Source organism: Notolepis coatsorum (genome assembly GCF_963971535.1).
Source record: "Notolepis coatsorum genome assembly, chromosome: 4".
Taxonomy (NCBI): Eukaryota; Metazoa; Chordata; class Actinopteri; order Aulopiformes; family Paralepididae; genus Notolepis; species Notolepis coatsorum.
Window position 1 is genome coordinate 86,549,305 of NC_140168.1, and position 22,905 is coordinate 86,572,209.

General features: G+C 40.9%; 1 protein-coding gene across 4 annotated transcripts in view; it reads left to right on the forward strand.

Annotated features, from left to right (window-relative positions):
- Positions 1–2,961: 2,961 nt before the first annotated feature.
- The window catches only part of tbc1d5 (TBC1 domain family, member 5), a 165,753-nt gene continuing 145,809 nt past the window's right edge, over positions 2,962–22,905 (forward strand). For 3 of the 4 annotated variants that reach the window (XM_084313094.1, XM_084313096.1, XM_084313097.1), the window contains exon 1: positions 2,962–3,044. The gene's annotated coding sequence lies outside the window, so the exon portion shown is untranslated. The remainder of the gene's footprint in view (positions 3,045–22,905) is intronic. The other variant, XM_084313095.1, reaches the window with a different exon arrangement.

The window sequence follows — 22,905 nt, forward strand, 5'->3', positions numbered from 1 at the left end:
CTAAAGGGATATTCCGTGTATATGTACAAGGAATATACAAGGGATATCAAACGATATACAAATATTATGCAATATATATCAATCAATAAATATATATATTCGGTTTAATCTGATCCTTCGTAACAAATACGTTAACGTTATTGCAGAAACAGCTAACGTTAGCAAATCACTAACGTTAGCATAGTCAACATTAACAGTAGTTATACTTGTTGAAAATCTCAGCAATGTCGACAATTACATTAACATAACTTGATATTCGAGGTAATAAATCTCGGAAATGTCAAGTATCCAGCCAGTTATGCCATAACCCATAAGACATTACCGTTCAGTTTCCATGTTATTCATTATTTTCGTTGTGTCAGACAGTTACTTTTCAGAATACTGTTTGTATTATATAGTATCTCGCACGAGCCAGAGCTAAAAAGAACATTCCAAATAAGGGCATAGTCGAGCCCGCAAAAGAACATTTCAAATAAGGGCATAGTACAGGGCACCTCCAATGTACAGTAAATGACCTAACTCAAGAATACACGAGACCCTCCTCTTGGAACCAAGTATGGTTTCGTCAATATTCCAATGTACAGTTTTGCTTGTACAGTTGTACAGTTTCCCCCATCCACCCTGCTAAGTCTTTCTCTGGTCTGCATCCCCTTAACAATTGTATGTATTGAGCCGTACTGTACTGTACGTGTACATTTGGGGATCCTTAAAGGAACACGCCAACATTTGGGGAAATTTGCTTACCGTCTTCTCCAGAGAGAGACAAGAAGATAGATACCAGTTTCCTCTCTGTGCGTTCAGTAGAAAGCTATCTGGCTGCATGTTAGCCTAGCTTAGCACAATGAATGGAAGCAGACAGTGCCGGTTAGCCTAGGCATTGTCCAACTAACACCTCTCCCAAAGGCTAACCGGCACTGTCCGCTTCCATTCATTGTGCTAAGCTATAGGCAAACGTGCAGCCAGAAAGCTTCTTGTCTCTCTCTGGAGAAGACGATAAGTTAATTTCCCAAAATGTTGGCGTGTTCCTTTGACTTAAAAATGTAGAACCAGGGGCGCCCCGGTGGCGCACCACGTATATACACTCAGCGTAACCGCAGCGTCAGCAGGGGATGGATCACAACACCATATCCGGGCTGTTGGTAGGTGCAGCTCAAAGGGCAGAGGTGGAGGCGTGACCAGCAGAAAAGGCCCTAGCCGCGGCCATCTGATTACACTGCACATTATCTTGTGCGTTTGATTAGAAGATAAATATTTCAGTTTTTATTTTATTTTATTTAAAGGGGAACTATCTTATAAATGGCCTTTTTGAGTGTTTAGCATTGTTTCCTAGCTATGTGAACTTATATTAATATTATCTATGTCTCTAATTCTCATATTGGCGCATTCTTCCAATTCTCCTCTCACAATATTCACCCTCACTGAACTGAGTCATCTGAAAATGTGATGATTTGTGATGTCAGAGAGACACCGCTGCATGATAATGTTGAGGTACATGATGAGCTGCACACAGTGGTTGGAGCCCAGGCTCAAAACGGCTCGAGATCTTGAGGTAGAAAAATGGTGTTTTTGAGGACTTGATTAGAAATACAAAACAATGAATAATAAAAAAAAAAAATATTACAGAGGTGTTCCATAGACTCACAGGAATTGTGTAAAAGTGCCCAAATAGTGAAAGAAATAGTAAAATGGTTCCCCTTTAAAAAATATATATATATATATTTTTTTACCAAGCTACATCATGGAGTTGGGCCAAGTTGAGCTGAACAAGAGGGAATCCTCCCAAATAGCGATGCATGAAACATGGTGAAATTGCCCACATGCCACGACCAGTGCCACAAAAGGCTACCTGTTACCATTATGGCCACAGGGGGCCAATCTTGCATAGTGCAGTGTTAGGAATAATAACAGGAAAACAGAAAAGGCTTACTTCCATCCCTTCTCTCTCCTATAATGTCTGGGAGTGACACATTCAAATTAAGAATCCATACATATTATTCCAGCCATAGTATCAAATCAATACAATTTTGTGACAAACAATGAATTACCCACTATAATAAATAAACTATAACTGTAATAAAGCTTGGGAGCCATACATTGACTTTAATAAAAACGATTTCACCAGTGAAGGGAGGTGCCCACTTGATAACCCTGGTGATATGCTGGCTCTCACTGCCTATCTATCTACATGTTGGGTTGCGGTGGCCATTGGGGAGGTGGTGGTAGTATAGGATTATGTAGCACCGGCATTGCCAATAGCTAGAGCTTGTTCTCACACCCCTTACCCTAAACCGGGTTACTTTGTATCATACCCCCCCATGACCTTTTTATATGCCCCCCCATGATTAGCACAGGTGTTTGGCAATGGGATTCGATTTCTTCATTGAGCGCTTATCCTTATCATTAGGGCACAAGTATTGTGTGTTTTATTATAAAAAAAGAAAAAAAACAAGAAGTTGGGATCCTGTTTTGCACTGTGTAAAATATCACAGTATGCCCCCCCCCCCTCCCCCATCAAATCAATACTTTAGGTGCCTGCCCACTTTTCTATTCTCCTTACAGACTGTCTATCTGTCTACTGTCTGTACTGTCTATCTGTAGTATGTCATTATGTTATGATGAATTGAAAATGGGGGACCCTGATGTAAACAAGACGAAAGTCTTTCTCTGATCTGCATCACCTTAACAATTGTGTGTATTGAGCTGTACCCATTCTGCAATCTGTTAATCAAGTTTTCAATCAATCAATCAATCAATCAATCAATCAATCAATCAATCAATCAATCAATCAATCAATCAATCAATCAATCAATCAATCAAGCAGCATCAGCTTCTCCTCCAGCCTGGGTCACATGACCCACCAGCTTCTCCTCCAGCCTGGGTCACATGACCCACCAGCTTCTCCTCCAGCCTGGGTCACATGACCCATCAGCTGTGCCTCAGCACATCCGCCTGACTGTTTACAAACCAGCAGCATCTCAACCAGCAGCAGACAGACCAACACAGTTCGGGCAGAATGGGGAGTCCTGCATAATAAAGCCAAACAGGTAACCACACTGACGCTAATGCCGCTATATCACACTATGTGAATTGATTTTAAATAGTCGTTATTCACATGGACGTGTGTGCGGTGTGTCAGTTTGTTAGCTTTGTTGTTTAGCGGTAGCTGTTTTGTTGGAAGTAGCTTAACGTCAGGCCTATATGCAGTGTCTCATGGTGCACAACACAAGTTGCTGCTAACGCTAGCTTCCCAAAACAATACCGTTTACATGCCATTTTATAACCGAATTGTCAGCGTTACTACAAACTAGTAGTCGTGTTAGTTTCTCCGGACTGTTAGTGTCTCTAGGGCTGTCATTGTTAGTCGTTGCTATATCTAGCTAGTTTCTCTCCGAACTAGGCTTTGCATTGGCTTTGTATTGTTGTCTGCTGACGTGCCTCTGGTATGTCATGTCTCCACCAGCAGGCATCGATCACGTTCATCCAGAGAGGATTGTTTCCATCCATTTGGGCCTAAACTAAAACTGACAGCATGTGAAATGACTACACGAGTAAACTTAGAAAGTAGAAAGTGCAATATGATGAATTGAAAGTCTTTCTCTGGTCTGCATCCCCTTAACAATTGTGTGTATAGAGTCGTACTGTACTGTACCTATTCTGCAATCTGTTAATAAAGTTTTCAATCAATCAATCAATTCAAGTGCCAGTAATATGTGGGAGGTATTCTCATGAGTTGCTTTGTGATTTGTGTGTCATTTCGACTGGTTGATAATGGTCTTCGTTGTGTGACTGGTTTGCTGAAGGGTACTTTGCAGGCTGGTTCGTGCTTTTTGATCACACAACTCTTTGATCACTGGGCGAGGTACACTGGGCAGCCCAATACCAATACCTGACCATTGTGTTGGATGGGCCATTAGACCGTCACCACACACACTGCAATATCCGATCCCCTCTTTTTAGTTTGATCTGTAGTGACTTAGTAATACTGCAAGTTGCAACTACACGTAACTGTTAGTGGCTCTGATCACATCATTGGGAAAGAGGGATTTCCGGAGATTTCTTGGATATTATTGTCCTGTGTTGATATTAAGGACTAGTTGTATTGCTGTATGTAGTACATTAACCATTGTAGACAAAACGGGTGCTTGCAAATCTAATAGGAGCCAATTGTCATTATACTGGATGTCATTGTCAACCCTGGCCAATCAGCTTTGGTAGGGAACGCATAACACGCCATGAGAAGAGTATGGAGCGAGTGAAGTGAGTCATAGCGAATTGACTGCTTGGAAAGTTTACGAAGTGATACTGCGATTACACAAAGTGGTCTCTCGCCACGCAGGCCCAGTGTTTCCCATATGTGTGTTTATTTGTGGTGGCACCCCACCACACTATCAAACAGGCCCACCGCAAATTGATTTCCCAAATGGACACAACAATAATGCATTAATAATCTCATCTTGAACACAGTCCTTTCCCACTGGTCTGACTGTATAATTACCAGTCCCAGCTGGTTACCACCACTAAGACTGTTTTTAGATGAGACAGAAGAGTTCTAAACTTTAAAGGAAGGAACACGTCAACATTATGGGAAATGTGCTTAGTTGCTTACCATCTTCTCCAAAGTCGGAGACGAAGATGGATACCAATTTCCTGTGTTCAGTAGAAGGCTATCCATGTGCGAGCTAGCCTAGAATGGAAGAGGATACGGACCACTAGCCTAGCTTAAAACTTTTTTGCCAACAGCTAGGCTAGCTGGTCCGTATCCATTTCCATTAATTTTAATGGATTAGGCAATGAATTAGGCCTAATGAGAGATTATCTTCCGAAATAAGAGTTTAAATATCCAAATGGTTTGCGCCAGACGGTCCTAAGTTAGTTAGACCGTGTGCTTGTTCACCAAATTCCAATACAGCGTTGGATCCATCTGTGTTTGTTGACCGGCTCAGTTACACAATAAAAATGTCTCTCTTTCTCTCTCTCTCTCTCTCTCTTTCACTCTCTCACTCACATGCTGTCTTCTGCCAATCAGAGCGTGGATGAGCTATACCCACCTGCACTGATTCACTGAAAAACTCAGCTACAAGGACTTTATGAATTATGATGTGTGGTAGAGTGGAGATTCAGACCTGGGACTCCACTATAATCAGGGGAGGAAACTAACTTTTTGGCTTACCAGCCAACTGGCGAGTATCTGATTTTTTTTACCAGCCAAACAGATTTTTTACCAGACAAAAAAAATCGCCAATTGTGATAATTACTTCTTTGTATGTCTTCGTCTAAATTGATTTTCAATCATAGTAAAATAATCACACCGTGTCTCTACTCTTTAAAATATTTATTAGCATAAAACATTAATCACTACTCTTCACAATATTAGCATAAAACATATTAACATGAAAGAGGTATCTATTCTGGACTGGGTTGGGCTGAACTGGGCAGTGAAAGATGCTGGGTTGGACTGGGTTGGGCAGTGAAAGAAAAAAACCGAAGTATGTTGTGAAGTGTATAGATAGATGTGAAATGTATAGATGTAGCAGTAGTCTATCTGTATGTCATATGTTATGATGAATTGAAAATGGGGGACCCTGATGTAAACAAGACGAAAGTCTTTCTCTGGGCTGCATCCCCTTAACAATTGTGTGTATTGAGCCGTACTGTATTGTACCCATTCTGCAATCTGTTAATAAAGTTTTCAATCAATCAATCAAGTTAACTTTGAACCTCGGTTGTCAAGCCTCGTCAATGTTGTGTATGCATCTGGGTAGGCACACTGTGCCTTTAAGACAGCACGGTGGTCTTACGACAGTGCTGTGAAGTACCATCAAGTGTTGTGGTAACGTCAGTTGGGTTGGTGTGCTGTTGTGCACAGTGCACTGGTTGAGCTTAGCTAGCCCCTTTCGTGACTGCAATGTGCAAGCCAGGGGCTTTTGAGCATGAAATAAAATGTCTAACCTTACGTCGTAGTCCGGTGCTTTTTTGGAAACATTATAGTCATAACAGATACACAGCTGGCTGCTTTGAGCACACGGGGCTAACGTTAGCTAGCAAGCAGCTATCGCTAAAACGCTAACTAGAAGCTAACCACTGTATACAGTTCCAGTAGACTAACATTACACCTCTGTGATTTAAATGTGTCCTTAGTAACTTATACTCGAGGGTTGTGCTAGGGTTGGATGCAGTTCCCCGTTGGTCCGCGGGTGGTCTTGTGCAGTGCTCTCGTGGCACTGTCAACTAAAGCGAGCACTCAGAAGATGCGCACCGTTTGCCAGTGCAGTGATTGCAGAATGTTTTTTTTTGTATACTCGCCAGACTGGCGAGTGGTCTTCATGAATCACTCGCCAAACGTAAAAAATACTCGCATTTGGTGAGTAAAGTGGCCTAATTTCCTCCCCTGACTATAATCTATATGACGTTATTGCTATCTTGGCTGGATGGATCAAGCACAGAAAAACACACCCAGAGAATTGCAGCAACGTTATAATGTTACTAATTGTTAGAAGCTCATATAAATCATTAACTGGAGTTCCCTGTTGGTAACATTATTGCTAGCTTTCGGAATCCTGCTAATGTAAGCCCACTTAATCGATTATCAGGCTATCTAGCCTATTAGCAAATGCAACCCTTATAATACGTTGGCTATCTTATAAATATCAAATCAAGTTGCTTAAGTTTAGGTATCAGATTGTCAAAAGGCTCATCCTACAGTCTCTTATTCAGCTGTCTCTCAGCTCTGAGTGACAGCACGTCATTAAGTCGTTACTCTACTGTCTCTCAGCTCTTGACAGCACGTCATTAATGTTACTCTACTGTCTCTACTGTCTCAGCTCTGACAGCAGGTCATTAACGTTACTCTACTGTCTCTCAGCTCTTGACAGCACGTCATTAATGTTACTCTACTGTCTCTACTGTCTCAGCTCTGACAGCAGGTCATTAACGTTACTCTACTGTCTCTCAGCTCTTGACAGCATGTCATTACTCTACTGTCTCTGAGTGACAGCAGGTCATTAATGTTACTCCTACTGTCTCTCTGCTCTGAGTGACAGCACGTCATTAACGTTACTCTACTGTCTCATCTATGACAGCAGGTCATTAACGTTACTCTACTGTCTCTCAGCTCTTGACTGCAAGTCATTAAGTCGTTACTCTACTGTCTCTCTCAGCTCTGAGTGACAGCACGTCATTAATGTTACTCTACTGTCTCTCGGCTCTGACAGCAGTTAACGTTACTCTACTGTCTCTACTGGCCCACCATGTAATTTTATGTGGACAGCAAGATCTTAACCTCTTAACTGGCACCGACCTGGCCCGGGACGCTTTAACTCATTCAGCGCCAGTCACGAGAAAAGTCGGGTTAACTCGCCAACCGTTCAGCGCCAAATCACGTGAAAACTTGGGTTTTAATCGTTATTTCTTTTATTAGCTATATCCATTCATTTTTCATCCATCCAGCCTGATGTTATCATTGGGAATGGGTCTGAGCTCGCAAAATGGCAAATACCGCCGCCTACGCCTTCCAGCCGGTATTGCACTCCATTCAAAATGGTGTAGTTTCTTTTCTGGGCTGATCTGAGCCGTGCGGGCGGGGTTTAAATACTCCGGCAGGACTAGCGTTTACAACGTTACATCTGCGATGCTGCCCCTCCCCCCCTTCATATGCAATGCCGGACAATGGGGGACGGACCTCCACGAGCAGTATTTGGAATGGCGATCAGATAATTGGATAATTTTTTTTGCATTACATCAGAGACCAGGTAAGGACTCTATATATCCAATCTTGCGTTGATCTGATATTTCTTTCTACCGCGATCAAAGCTGTCTGTGTGGAATGTGTTGTGCTTTTTACCGTTGGCTGGGGGGGGGGCGAGCGCGCGCCCCGCTACGAGGGCCATTTCATGTATTCACGAGGAGAAATAATAATGATAATCTAGCGTTGATTTCAGGAAGATTCGATAATCAGGCGAAAAATGACCGTGATAAGGGTATTCCACTAAAACGCTATTATCGCGTATTTTCCTGGGATTACTAAGAATCACAAACTATACTCATATTCAAAACGGAAATGTACGGATGAAAAAACAATCTGTTTTGTGCATGTTGACTGGAAGCAACTCACTGACAATTGACGGGTGTATTATATCCATAGCTATAATATAAGATATATTTTAAGCACTCGCAAATTTCGCAGTCTCCCCATTGATTAAAGCGATGGCATTCTAGCGCCCCGACCCCTGGCGCTGATTGAGTTAATGGCTATTTGCCCGCTGACGCCACTTTGTGACCTCTAGCGGCTTGGGTGTGCAAATTTTTTATACAATTCGGCGATCTCGAAAGTGTGATTTTCCAATGCTACCCCACGTGGGGATGAGCGAATCAGGGATCTAGGTGAAAAGTCATGAGCGAAAACGGGAAGTAAAAAATGCGCATTGGAGTCTATGAGAAAATGGAAACCTGCAGTTCACTAATTTCTGAACGGATTCTTATGACATTTTTACTACACAAGGGCTATGGACCCAGGGTGCTTTTTCAGCCATACCAATTTTTTGGGAAATATACTTTTGGATATTGCAACTACTACAAAAAAACGTGAGTAACAAGTTTTTCTACAACTCAAGTTCAACTTCAGACCTATATTACTTTATTTCATTAGCACTAAAAGTGAATTTTCTTTATTGTATCAGAAACTTCAGAATGTTATCTTTCAAAAGAGACCAGGGTCATCATGCATGTGCTATAGGTATAAAGTATAGTATTTTGGTTTGCAAAGAAAGTATGCAGTCCTCAAGTTCAAGTTAAAAAAAAAATTCCACTTTTGGGGGCGCCAGTTAAGAGGTTAAAATGGGTGTGATTGTCTTAAAATAAGTATGCTGCTTTAAAGCGTGCATTGTCCATAAACTACATCTCCCACAATACATGTGTGACCCGCGAAGTGACAGCATCCCGTGTAGATCGAAGTGTACATCAGTGTTAACTAGGGCTGAACGATTAATCGATTTTAAAATCGAAATCGCGATTTTAAATGATGCAATTAGCAAATCGCAAATTACTTTTTTTTTTTTTTACCAGGAAGTAGGGCTGGGCGATATGGCCTAAATATGATATCACGATATTTTCTGACCTTTCGGCGATACACGATACACATCACGATGTTTTTTCTTTTTTACCCCAAACAATTCATTATGAGGCTTACCAAGACAGTATTTGAGTTTGCAAGCTAACATTAAAGACAAAATAAAATACCCATGCATTTAGCATTTTTATATTATATATTAGATTTAGATTATTAGATTATATATTGCATATATAATATTATTATATCATATATTATATGATTTAGATATGAAATATGATGAATTGAAAATGGGGGACCCTGATGTAAACAAGACTAAAGTCTTTCTCTGGTCTGCATCCCCTTAACAATTGTATGTATTGAGCTGTACTGTACCCATTCTGCAATATGTTAATAAAGTTTTAAATCAATCAATCAATAGCATTTTAGCATTTTTATGAAACTACTGTATATATGTATGTCTCTAAATGTTTTGATGAATTGAAAATGGAGGACCCTTATGTAAAAAAGCCGAAAGTCTTTTTCTGGTCTTCATCCTCCTGTACTGTATTGTACCCATTCTGCAACCTTTTAATACAGTTTTCATTCATTCATTCTGACGGAAACATAATCATTTTGATTGACAGTCGAGTCTGCCAATGACGTCACGCCGCTTGCACCCGCCCTGCTGTTCTTAGCACCAATCGGCAATCGCTTAGTTTTTGACTTCCTGAATGTCCTGTGTGCTGAACAACAAAGCTACTAACGTTAGCTCCCAGCGGCCGTCGAGTAGGAGACCAGTGCTCCACAGGATGAGGCATAATGATTTTACTACAACGAATGTTATAATAAAAGCCTTTCCATACATCTGTCTGATTGAAAACTTTATTAACAGACCGCGGAATGGGCATATCTCAGCACGGGCTGAGATATGAACGAGTAACGTGTGGACAGATTGACGCGACACAATCCTCTTGGGCAAAACATCACGATATCCACGATACGTTGAAAAAGTGTATCGTTAATGAACTGTACCCGATATTTATATAATATCGTCATATCGCCCAGCCCTACCAGGAAGTCCCATTGAGATACAAGTAAGTAGGGATGCACCGATATGAAAATGTGCCACCGATACCGAACAATCGGCTGATACCGATATTTGTGGCAAAATAGTTTTTTGTAATTTTCTTTTTTTTGTTCTTTTTTTTCTTTTTTTTATGAAACTACTGTATATTTGTGTTACAAATTGTGCTCACCGATATGAACATAGGCCTCTTTACTTACTTAAAAAAAGGAAACATCAAGAAATAGCACTATCTCTCTCCCAGTATGTTCTGCAGGGCTGCAGCTAGATACTAGTTCTCCCAGCATGGTCTACCTGCTGGGCTGCAGCTAGATACTATTGTCTCAACCAATGACATTTTGATTGACAGTCGATTCTGCCAATTACGTCACACACCGCTTGCACCCGCCTCTGCTGTTACCACCAATCGGCAAGCGCGTATAAATCTTTTACTTCCGCTTTTGACGAGAGCTTTTCTACAACAACAATGGCGGCGGGGCCGGACGTTTAGCTTTTAGCTCCGCAGGATGACTTAAATGAGGCATAATGATTTTACTGCAACTAATGTTATAATAAAACAAAGCCTTTCTATACATGTGTCTGATTGAAAACGTTATTAACAGATTGCAGAATGGGTAAAACTCAGGGCTCTGTGAGCAACGGAAGGAACTGAGCTAGTATGAACGCTTGCTACGTTCGGGTAAATAATATGCTGATGTTATTGAACGTGTAACACTAACTACAAAACGAATGCCTTGTTAATCATAAGTAGTAACTTTGATGCAGTAGCTTGTGTGTGGGGGACTGGGGACGGCGTTGTGCAGGTCGCGAGTGAACTTTTTTTTGTCTTGACGCTACACAAATTGATGGATATTTATCGGCTACTGCCATCGGCACATTCGAGCTTATCGGCCGATAGGCCGATTGCAGTCAACAAGGCACTTATCGGCCGATACCAATACCCGACCGATACATCGGTGCACCCCTAGATACAAGATCTCCTTTGCAAGTTGTTGTTATTGTTGTAGGAATGGTTTGGGAGAGGGAGGTAAGGGGTTTTAGATTGTGTGTTGTGAAGTTTAGACTTCAGAGAGGGAAAAAAGGTACCGTTTGGTACCGGTATCGATTCCAGGTAAAAAGAAACATTTTCAGGCTCGGTGTCCCGAACAGACCCACCGCGTAGGCCAGATGCAAGCCGCATTTTACAATAAACCTCTGTGGGGCTGCAAAATAAAATATTATAACCGCAAATTTAATCGCAATCGCAATATGTCAGAAAAATCGCAATTCGATTATTTCCCAAAATCGTGCAGCCCTAGTGTTAACTACGGCAATTTCACCAACAAGTCGAATTGAGAAATATCTTCATTAATGATGCCAACATGTCCAAGAAGAGAGAGGTTGATGCAGATGAAAGGCAGTTTCATGAAAGATGGGAAAGTGAATACTTTAGTTTGTGCTTCAAACAAACGTTTGTGTATGAGCGAGGCGGTGTCGGTCGTCAAAAGAGTACAATCTACATCGGCATTTTGACACCAAACACCAAACGCATGCCAAATTTAGCCTCCAAGAAAAACAACTAATTGTCCCAAGAATTAAAAGGCAGACTGCAATCGCAGCAGAGTATGTTCACAGAAGCAACAGCCTAAAACCATGCGGTAGCTAGCTTTATTGTGGCTGAAGAAATATTGTCTGAACTGTCAAAGCTGAACTGGCTGTGTGATTTTGCTATGTTTCAAAATCTGATTCCAATTGAATAAGAAGCTGCAGGGACGCAAACAAATCCCACCCAAAACCAATATAGTTGTGAACTGAGACAACCCTTATTTTTTAGTACAGTTACAGTTGTGTGTTCATGCAGACACATGTTTTCTGTAATCTAACTATCTCATTAGTTTGATGTATGGCCTCTGCAAGGTTGTGTGTAGCCATTTGTTTTTGTAAAATGCTACATCTGTCACACATCTTAGCAGCTCACAATTGTTGGTTGCACCGTAGTTATGCCCCTCTCTTGACTGACAAAAAAGTTTGGAACAAAGTTAATGTCATAGCTTGTATTTGATGATATCTTTTTCTTTGTTATTTACTTGAATAGTTTGACAATTGATTGGTGGAGTAATATGGGGTTCTTAACCTGATACATTTAAATGATTTATGTTAAAATAACTAGGGCTGTCTTAAATACTTCGAAGCTTCAAAGCTTCGTTCGATGGCACAAGCTTCGAACATTAAAAAAAAAAATTTATAAAAGAAAAAAAATATATATAATTTTCTTTTCAAAAGATTTAAAAAAAAATTATAAATTTTTTTACTTCGGTGTGTGTGTGTGTCAGGGTTTCCGTTAGAAAAAATTGTTGCCGGTCTCCGTGACCTGCAAGATTTCAATCTACCGGACAAATGAGATTAATTCCGGTCATAGTTTATTGAGCTTTAAAACAATTTATAGGCAGACTATATAAAGAATGTCATCCTCAAGGCATGTAGATTTATAATATTATTTAAAACTAGGCTACTTTTGCGTATACAGTCATTCATATATTCCAAATAAAATAAGTCCCTCGATACTCCGTGCTGCTGCTGACTTGAAATAAAATAGACCGCGTATGTGGGCAGTCGGTCCGACACTAAACAGCAGTCTGTTATAATCACATTTTTATGAGCTAACGAATTCCGTTATATTGGACATTTGTATTAATTATATCAAGCGAAGAACTGAGAAATTTTGCAGAGAGAGACGGCAACATTATCGTGGCCGGGTTTGCGTGATGTATATCTCCACCTCCCAACGACTTGGTGCTGGTCATAATGTCCGGTGAAAACAACTCCCTCCAAGCACAACTTGACCACCTGAACCGTACCAAAACAGGCCAAAATTAAATAGCCCATGCGACGAACGATTCATTACATTCGTTTCATCGTTGCTCCACCAAGCAGCCGGTCCAACAATGAAAGCTGTTATCAGCGCGAGCCGGCCGCAGTTAGTTTGCAAGAAGCATCCAGCTGCAGACCCGCAGAGCAGCTTTCCAGGTCTGGGGACCGCACTGTGCCAGCAAAGCTGGTGGGTTCTGTGGGTCTGCAGCTGCATGCCTTCCGCAAATCCAGCAGCAAGCTCTCGCTGAGCGAGGCAACGACAACAAACGCAATGATTGTTTCGTTCATCGCATAGGCCACCCAACTCCAGCCCATCCAAATACAATTCAAATAATCAAACTGTGCCCAGAGGGAACTATTTTCACCGGACACTATGACCGGAGAGATTAAATATGTCGGACTTCAACAGATTTTGCCGGTCAAATACCGGTAATTACCGGCTAACGGAAACGCTGGTGTGTGTGTGTGTGTGCATGGGGCCATTGGGTGGGGCCGGGGGACAAATACACTGGAGGAAAGTAACCCAGCTCAGCACTGCCCAAATTATATCATCACTATTGCCTGTTTGAAGGATATCATCCTCAAACACATATACACCACCTACACGCCTATTCTCAGTCCTTGCCCCACAATGGTGGAATTAACTACCCACCCCAGTTAGGACAGCCGAATCCCGTCCAATCTTTCGCCGTCGACTAAAGACGCACTTCTTCAACCATTATCTGAAATAAAATAAAATAAAAAAAATCTAACCCTAACTAACCTTACTGTCATGCACTTGTCCTAATAAACTAACCTACACTGTAACACGCAACACTTTGATGAATATTGTTACTCAGCTGATAGAGTTGTATCCTTCCTGATGACCTGTCGTACAGAACTTGTAAGTCGCTTTGGATAAAAGCGTCAGCTAAATGACTAAATGTAAATGTGAATGTAAATGCCTTGTAGAATTCCACACATAAGAAAGAAAGATACTGGGATGAATAAACAAAATAGGAAATAAAATGTAGAAATGCATGCAATACATAAATAAATATGAATCTCCATATATGAAATGGAACATTTAGATAAGGCAGGGCTGTACGTTAACTTTTTTTGCACATAGCACTGGTGCTACACTACAGAGGTTGATAGTTTTGTAGCACAGGCCAAAATCTTGTAGCACAAGTATAAAACGTGTTATATTTGTAACAGTCACAAATGTGCCTATTGTATTTGTGTTATTTAGTTGCAGTTAGAGATGTTCCGATACCATTTTTTCCTTTCCGATCCGATTCCGATACCTAAGCTTTGGGTATCGGCCGATACCGATACTTATCCGATACCAGTGCATACATAAAAAAAAAAAAAAACGATATTATATAAATTTTTTATAAATATATATATATTTTTTTTTTAACAAATACTGTTTTATATATACTGTTTTTTTAGTCATAACTAGAAAGTAATGGTATTTATTCAACAACAGGTGATTGTATAGATTTGTATTAGTATCATTAATCAATGAGTATGGGGCTTCAGCACTGCAGATATACCCTACTCCAATGATCCACACGGACATTATACGTTGCTGCACTCGCTACCCACTGGCTCTGCAGATATACCCTACTCAGTCTGTCTACAAGGCTCCGTTCAGTAGCAGTCGGATCTGTTTTGATTTTTGCACAATAAATATTCAACATTCTCTTTTGAGACTCCGCCTCAGACTCTTATCATTTGGCACTAAAAGCTAAACATTGTCGCCGATATGGCTGTCCGCAACATGTCATTAATTGTGTACGCGACGTGCAATTGTGCAATGACGACGTTATCGTTAGCTAGCATGAGCTACCGGTATATGGGAAGACCATAGAAGACTGTAACGTTACTGGTGACATTGTGATTTAACTTGGAATACTCCTTTGCCAACTTGCTGTACTTTGCTTGCAGGTCTGCAGCCATTATTGCTGGATTATATGAATAGCCCCAACTTTAGCCAAGGTAATGTTAAAGCTAGCTTTCGGTTAGCCGTTCAATGCTAATAACACCAGCCACCAAGCGAACCCATGAGCTCGCCGTCAACACCGCTCTGTCGGGACGATGACATTTAAGAAAGTATCTGCTGTTAAAATGACAAATGGCATTGACACTTTAATCGATTAAGCACACGTTTGTTTTATAATGCTTACTCAACAGACCACAGTGTTGTTGATAAATTACGTCATATGGTATCGGAGCGCAGCATTAGAGGGTACTCGCCGATACCGATACCAGCATTTTAGCCAGTATCGGCGGCTTTTCCGATACCAGTATCGGTATCGGAACAACTCTAGTTGCAGTGCCATGTTTGGCTGTCATTTAGTATATCGCCATGTGTTATTATTACTATAATACTCTCATATGCTATTTTCAATTAATATCATAAACAACATAAGGAATATTAGCATAATTTTTAGTGGACTGAAGGAATGAGTCAGCGTTAATAGTTTTAAATGCAAATAATTTATTGAAACATAGAAGTGGGGTCGGTTGGGACACACACACACACAATGGGGGACCCTGATGTAAACAAGACAAACGTCTTTCTCTGGTCTGCATCCCCTTAACAATTGTGTGTATTGAGCTGTACTGTACTGTACCCATTCTTCAATCTGTTAAATAGCGTTTTCATTCATTCATTCACACTGTTTCAACTCACCACCCCCGCATCATATAAGTCTGTCTTCAAACTTCCACTCCTCTCGAAACTTTTTTATATTTGAATATCAACATTATCTGTCCATCCTCAGTAATCCTCAGTTTACTATAATATACTCCTGTCCTGAGTCCTGACTAGTGACTTCATCGTCTTTCCAAACGCACGCACACACACACACAGGGAAGGGGAGAGTGCCACCCTTTCCCCAGTCCACACTGCGCCTCTGCCTCTGATCAGGATTAGCTTGTTAGCTTATGCTAACGTTGTAGTGATTGTAATGGTACATAAACGTTCATTTCAGGCGATGTGCGCATAAAGGAATGGGGACGGTGCAAAGCATGTAGATGCATTTGACCCGTTGTGAGAGAAAAAAAACACCATGGACTTATTTCGGGTCGTGTAGGCGCACTGCTGTGTAGCGCCTGTTCTATATAGATTAGATATCTATGTGTAGCGCTGCTCTGCTTTCAGACTGGGCGGATATGACTCGTCAAGTTTTTTCAAAATAAGAGTATCATATTAACCTGAACATTGCTAGCTGTCGGAGCCTAGTTATTATAGCTGGAGCTGCGCTTGGGCAGAAATGAGACCTGCTACAGGATTTTCTAAATAAGAGTATCTATATGAACCGAATGCCTATTGCACCAGTGCTACTGAAGTAAATCCATTCATCGCACAGACCGCTGTTGCTGTAGCACGTGCGATATATATGTCGCACTGTACAGCCCTGGATAAGGTGCTACTGAGATGTTTTGGTGAGTTCTTTGTTTTTTTGTGGAAGTAGCCCTTCTTAAAAATGCATGAACATTCACTGATAATTGGTCTGTAGTGGAGTCTACAAGGTCTACATTGCCGGACCTTGTAGAGTGTAGACTGACATAATTCTGTGCATAGTTTAGTCTACACAGGCCATATTTCAAATAATCAAAATCTTACTTCATTCATCTTAAACATTATTGATTTGGGGGATTGGTAGTTCCCATGAAATCTGAAGTTGTTAAAACGACAACAGCGATCCACCTTGAATTAAATCACACAGCCGTGTTGGCTGCGTCACAGTCACGAAAGGGGCTACTTAATTCATTAATCCAATCCACTTTATTTATAGAGCACATTTAAAAACAACAAAGTTTGCCAAAGTGCTGTACAAGTCCCACAACATAAGATAAAAAATAATAATAAAAAAAAAAGAAATCATATAAAAAAGAAAAAATGTATTAATTTTTTTTAATTCGAAGCTTCGAATTAAAATCGAAGCTCTGCCCCGAAGCTTCGATTGCCAAAAAAAATTCGAAGGTCAGCCCTAAAAATAAAAGAGCAATAAGCTAACATATATTTTAAAGGTGACATGCATTATAAATGTCATTTTTCAGTCTCTAGCATAATTGTATTATAGTAATAGGAGTCAATGTGTTTTAGTGTCTAAATACCATATTGGCGGATTGCTCTGATTCAGCTCAGATAATTTCCTGCTCCAGTAAATTAGGCCATCCTGATTTGAAGGCCTGAATGACGTTACTCAGGCTCTGGGTAGCAGGCAGTGATGTGATTGGCTCTGTGGTTGTAGCTAATGCCCGCCCACAATCTACCTAGACTGACTGTACAGCGAGTGGAAACCACTTCCTCATACTCTGCATGCACTCTGGTAGAGCCATATGAAATCCGTTTTATTATTTTCCAAATTCCATTTAATTTTTTCCCAAATTCCATTTTTTCCGTTTTAATATTTCAGAATTCTGTATTTAGCTTTTTATCAAGTTTCAAGTTTCAAGTTTCTTTAATAGTTGTCATACAGAAGTACAGAATACTTTTATACAAAATGCTTCTTACTGTTACGCTCCAGAGACTGTGCAAGACAAGATAAGTATGAAATAGAATAACATAGTATAGCATGTAAATTAGAAGTAAAAAAAATGAGGTCACAGTGTTCAGTATAGGCATATGTACAATGTTCGATGCAGAATAGACGTAACTGAGTTACCATATAATTTACAATACTATGCGGTAGGGATGCACCGAATGGGAAATTCTTGGCCGAAACCGATACCGAAAATAGGAAACAGTTGGCCGAAAACCGAAAGGCCGAAAATGATTCATAGAATAGAATTTTTTTTACCAATGTTGTTGCTGATTATGGAAAAATATATGATTATGGCTAAACTTAACTTAAATAATAAATAATCACTATTATGGGTCTTTTTGTATCACAAACAGTACTGTATTTGCAAATCTGGTATGTCATAAATGTATAGATGTAGCAGTACTGTCTATCTGTATGTCATGTATGCAGGGACCGAAACTAAAGCCCGCCGCCCGCCAGGGGCGGTCTGTTTTTACCTTTGGCGCATGACACTTAGAGGGCTGCCCGCCGTGTGGCGTGTAGACGTGTAGTTCATAAGCAGGCCCCTAAAAATATGTGTATGCGAACGGTAAAAATCAATTACGCGCACGCTGTGCGAATACAGATTATAGCCTCTCTCGTCTTTTTTTTCCTCCGCTGCGAGATCGTTAAAAAACTACAAGTCCCACATTGCACTCAAGCCAACGGTCCAATCACAGTAGAGTGAAGTGACTGGTTTCATGGGAAATAAAGCAAATGACCAATCGGAAGCTCTCATTTTTCTTGTTTACTTCCTGAAACTCCGCGATCAGGGCTCTCGTTTTCCGAGACACCAACTTATTATAGTCTCTCTTACCAATAGCAATAGATTTTAGAACACCTAGATTTATCGATAGCAATAGTAATATAACGTTAATGCAACAAAACGAATGCCTTGCTTTGTTAATCATAACGTTGATGCAGTAGCGTATGTCGGTGTGTTGGCTGTAACGGACATGACAATAACATAACGTGTACACATTAAAATTGCGATAATCTATTCTAACATTTTCAAATCGATGCAGTTGAATTTCCCCCTTAGGATCGATGCATTGTTACACCCCTACACCAAAGTCACTGGCCCACTGTGTATCTGTGTGTATAATAACTTGGCTAGCGTTATCAACAGCAGAGGTGGGCAATGGGTCCAGCTGCAGCACCGGAGTGCAAGCGATGTGATGTAATTGGCAGACTCGACTGTCAATCAATGGTCTACCTGACACGCAAACTCAAACAATGTTTCTGTACTGGAGGTGTGATTGATTGATTGATTGAAAACTTTATTAACAGATTGCAGAATGGGTACAATACAGTACAGCTCAATACACACAATTGTTAAAGGATAACTCCACTATTTTGGGAAATTAGCTTATTTAACATCTTCCCTGGAGTTAGACAAGAAGATGCATACCTTTTTTGTCTCTGTGCGTCCATTTTAGCTTTGGGAATAGATGCTCCGTTAGCATAGCTTAGCTTCATCACTGGAAGTGAGGCAGGACAGTAGCCTTACAGTGCCTTACAGTGTATTGCAAGGTCTGACATTGACCAAACTTGATATGCATGACCTTGGTGGGCTCTAGGTCAACTCCTGAAAAGTTTTTTTTTTTATTTTTTTAAATTTTTTTTTTCGGTTTCTCACTTGATTCGATACTCGGTAGTACCGACGTGTTTCGGTTCGGTGCCTCAAAAGTACCGAATTCGGTACCCATCCCTACACACAGCACACTTTCCAGTTTAGAAGAAACTGGTGCTGGTCCACGTGTCTGGGAAGATTTAAAATGGGAGAAACCCCATATATGTGAGCTAGTTATTACAATAACATTACACCTGATGCTTAATGCTCAGTCATCAATCAAAACAGTCACAGTTACCATTTTGTAATAATTAACGTTACTCTGTCTACACTGCTGCAGCTCTCTCCACTCATGGAATGGCAGATTTCTTGGGAAAAGGGTGTTTTGGTAAAACCAAGAGTGTTTGGGTCCATGACATGTATCACAACTGAGTTAGCCACGACTAGTGTTGAACTTGTCACAATACCAAAATTCTGACTTCGATACCGGTGCCTGCCTAAGTATCACGATACCGATTCTAAAACAATACCACGGCAAAAACCTAAAATGTCAGGAAAAGTAATTAAATGTATTATTAGATGACAGAACATGGAAAAATCTTTATACAATTATTTGATTCATTATAAAAAAAAATTGCAGAGAGAGGGTTAGCTTAGTTAGCGTTTGCAGCTAACGTTACTTTAGGCTTGTACCACGATGTGGGCATAAAGGATTGGCGAGGATGCCAAGCATGTTAGACGCATTGGACCCGTTGCTCACAGAGTTTTCACTGTACATGGAAACAGCGTGAGTCGCGAGGAGTTGTCACAGAGCTGTCAAACGCAGGGCTAAAGAGCTAGATGTCATAGCTTCTAAATTCGAAGGTCCGCGCTGGTTTGTGTCCATTATGAAATGAGAATTGCGCATTGACACGCCCACACATCCACTCAACTCAGAAAATATGCATCAGGCTATTATTCTAAAAGTATTGATACTAATAAAATGGAGTATTGAACCATTTATCACAGCTGGGTATCGCAATACTTTTCCAGTATCGGTGTGTCATGCAACCCTAGCCACGACATCTGTATACCAGGGTTTCCGTTAGAAAAAATTGTTGCCGGTCTCCGTGACCTGCAAGATTTCAATCTACCGGACAAATGAGATTAATTCCGGTCATAGTTTATTGAGCTTTAAAACAATTGATAGGCAGGCAATATAAAGAATGTCATCCTCAAGGCATGTAGATTTATAATATTATTACTTAAAACTAGGCTACTTTTGCGTATACAGTCATTAATTAATATATTCCAAATAAAATAAGTCCCTCGATACTCCGTGCTGCTGCTGACTTGAACTAAAATAGACCGCGTATGTGGGCAGTCGGTCCGACACTAAACAGCAGTCTGTTATAATCACATTTTTATGAGCTAACGAATTCCGTTATATTGGACATTTGTATTAATTATATCAAGCGAAGAACTGAGAAAGCAGAGAGACGGCAACATTATCGTGGTTTGCGTGACGACTCTCTCCACCTCGCAACGACTTATTTGCAAAGAGTATGGCGCTGCAGAGAAGCTGATTTAGCTGTTATTGGCTCTTTTCTGGGAACCGCACAGCAGCGCCCCCCACCCAACATTGGCTGAAAATGGCCAAATTGGAGTACTGCTGGAATACTGCATTGTGCCGTTGCCTCTCTGGCTCTGCAGCTTCACACAAAAGTCCGCACACCAGCACTAAGCTCTCGCCGACAACGTCGTTGTCATTATTAGAAGCAACGAGGAAACAAATGTAATGATCGTTTCGTTCATCGCATAGGCTATTTAATTTTAGCCTATTTTAATACAATTCAAATAATCAAATTGTGCTTAGACTCAGGGAATTATTTTCACCGGACATTAAGACCGGAGATATTAAATAAGTCGGACTTCAACAGATTTTGCCGGTCAAAAACCGGTAATTACCGGCTAACGGAAACGCTGCTGTATACTATAGTCTATGAACGTTACGCGAAGTGAGGTGACAATAATAAACCATTGTTTTTAGCTGTATTCCAACACTTTCCACATAACATTAGCGTTCTATCCATATAATCCTCCTACGCGTGCATGCTCCAGCAAGTTCCGCTGTTTTGTTTACACACACACTGCATGCGCGTGCATCACAGGATTTTAGAAATACTTCTGTTGCAGTGGCAAAATCATGGACGTACGTTACTTTATAACCAAAAACTATTTCAAGAAATTATTTTCACAGGACGTTATGATAATAATAATAATAATAATACACTTTATTTGTATAGCACCTTTCATACTAGAAATGCAGCTCAAAGTGCTTCACAACAGCAAACAAAAAAAGACAGGCACAAAATGAGCAAAACAGACAAAGTAAGACGGAACACCAAACCACAGTTCCCCACGTTAGGATCCAACATACCAACAGGCCTCCTTGTTTATGGCTTGATTGGCACACATAAAACAGACAATTTTAAAATTTATAAAAGAGCAATATTGTAGTGCAATAAACCAGCTAGTAAAATAGAATAGACAGAGTAAAATAATGCAATTGTGCAGTTCCGAGAATAGACGACACAAAGGCGCTGGAGCCCACACCGTCAATACAGGACATAAAGACAGCTGTCGCTGCCTGGGCTGTACGTTACTGCAAGCTATGACTGGAGAGATTTAAATATGCCAGACTTCAACAGATTTTCTTCTGGTAAAAAAGAAGAAGAAGGCAATTACCGAATAAAGGATGGCACTCAGTCTGACACATTCTGATCCATGGAAAACCTGGTAGTCATAGAAGTTGAGAATCAAATGTATTTGTAAGGCCCGACAACACACGTTAATGTCCCCATGGGCCAGACACGTCTTCTTTAAACAAGTCAAGAAGAAACATCACAATAAATCGAGAACAAAACAAAAACACAATGAAATCCAAAATAAAATGTAAAATTTATAAATTAATGCAACACTCTCAGACATACCCCACATGAAGGTAAGGACAAACTCACTAAAAACCTAGCAATAGGAAAAAGCACCACAGGCAATGTGGAGGGGAGAAACCTTAGAAGGGCCGTTCCAGCGAAACAGTTGGTACATATACGTGTAATGAAACACAAATAAGTACATGCAATAACAACTGGGGTACATGAGAACATTTTGAAAGATTGAAAGTACAGCTGATGACGGATCCATTTGAGGTATGGGGGCGACATAGAGAGGATTGTGTTTTCTAGGCCTGAAGGCTACATTCTGGGGGGGGGGGGGGGGGGGGCTGCACCAAAAACAAGGTTAGGGAAAGGGAAAAAGGAGAGAGAGAGGGAGGGAGAGAGAGGGAACAAGAGAAAGGGAGAGAGAGAGAGAAGAAAGGGGACTAGACTAATCAATTTGTCAACAAAGTCGTATAATATGGCGGTCAGGTGGCGTAGCGGAGATTGTGCTCGTCACCAATGCAAAAGGCTGCGGTCTCGACTCCCGGAGAGTCGGCATTGCCTTGGCTTGGGCTGATCGCTATACTAACTCGTTTGGCTGAGTTATGGGGAGGGAAGCCGTGGGTGGGTCCTGGGCGTTGTGGACAGCGACCCCTACAGTTCGGTCGGGGCGCCTGCACAGCGAGGGTAGGATCTGGAGAAAGGTAGTGTGACCTTCCACACGTTACACTCTCCCGGTGAGAATCTGCGCTGCCAGGCTGGCTGCCGGCTGGCTACACATGTGTCGGAGGAAAGCATGTGACAGTCTCCGGCCTCCCGGACCAACAGTAGGGGGGGGTGCGCAACAACCAGGAAGGGGGTTGGGAATTGGCATA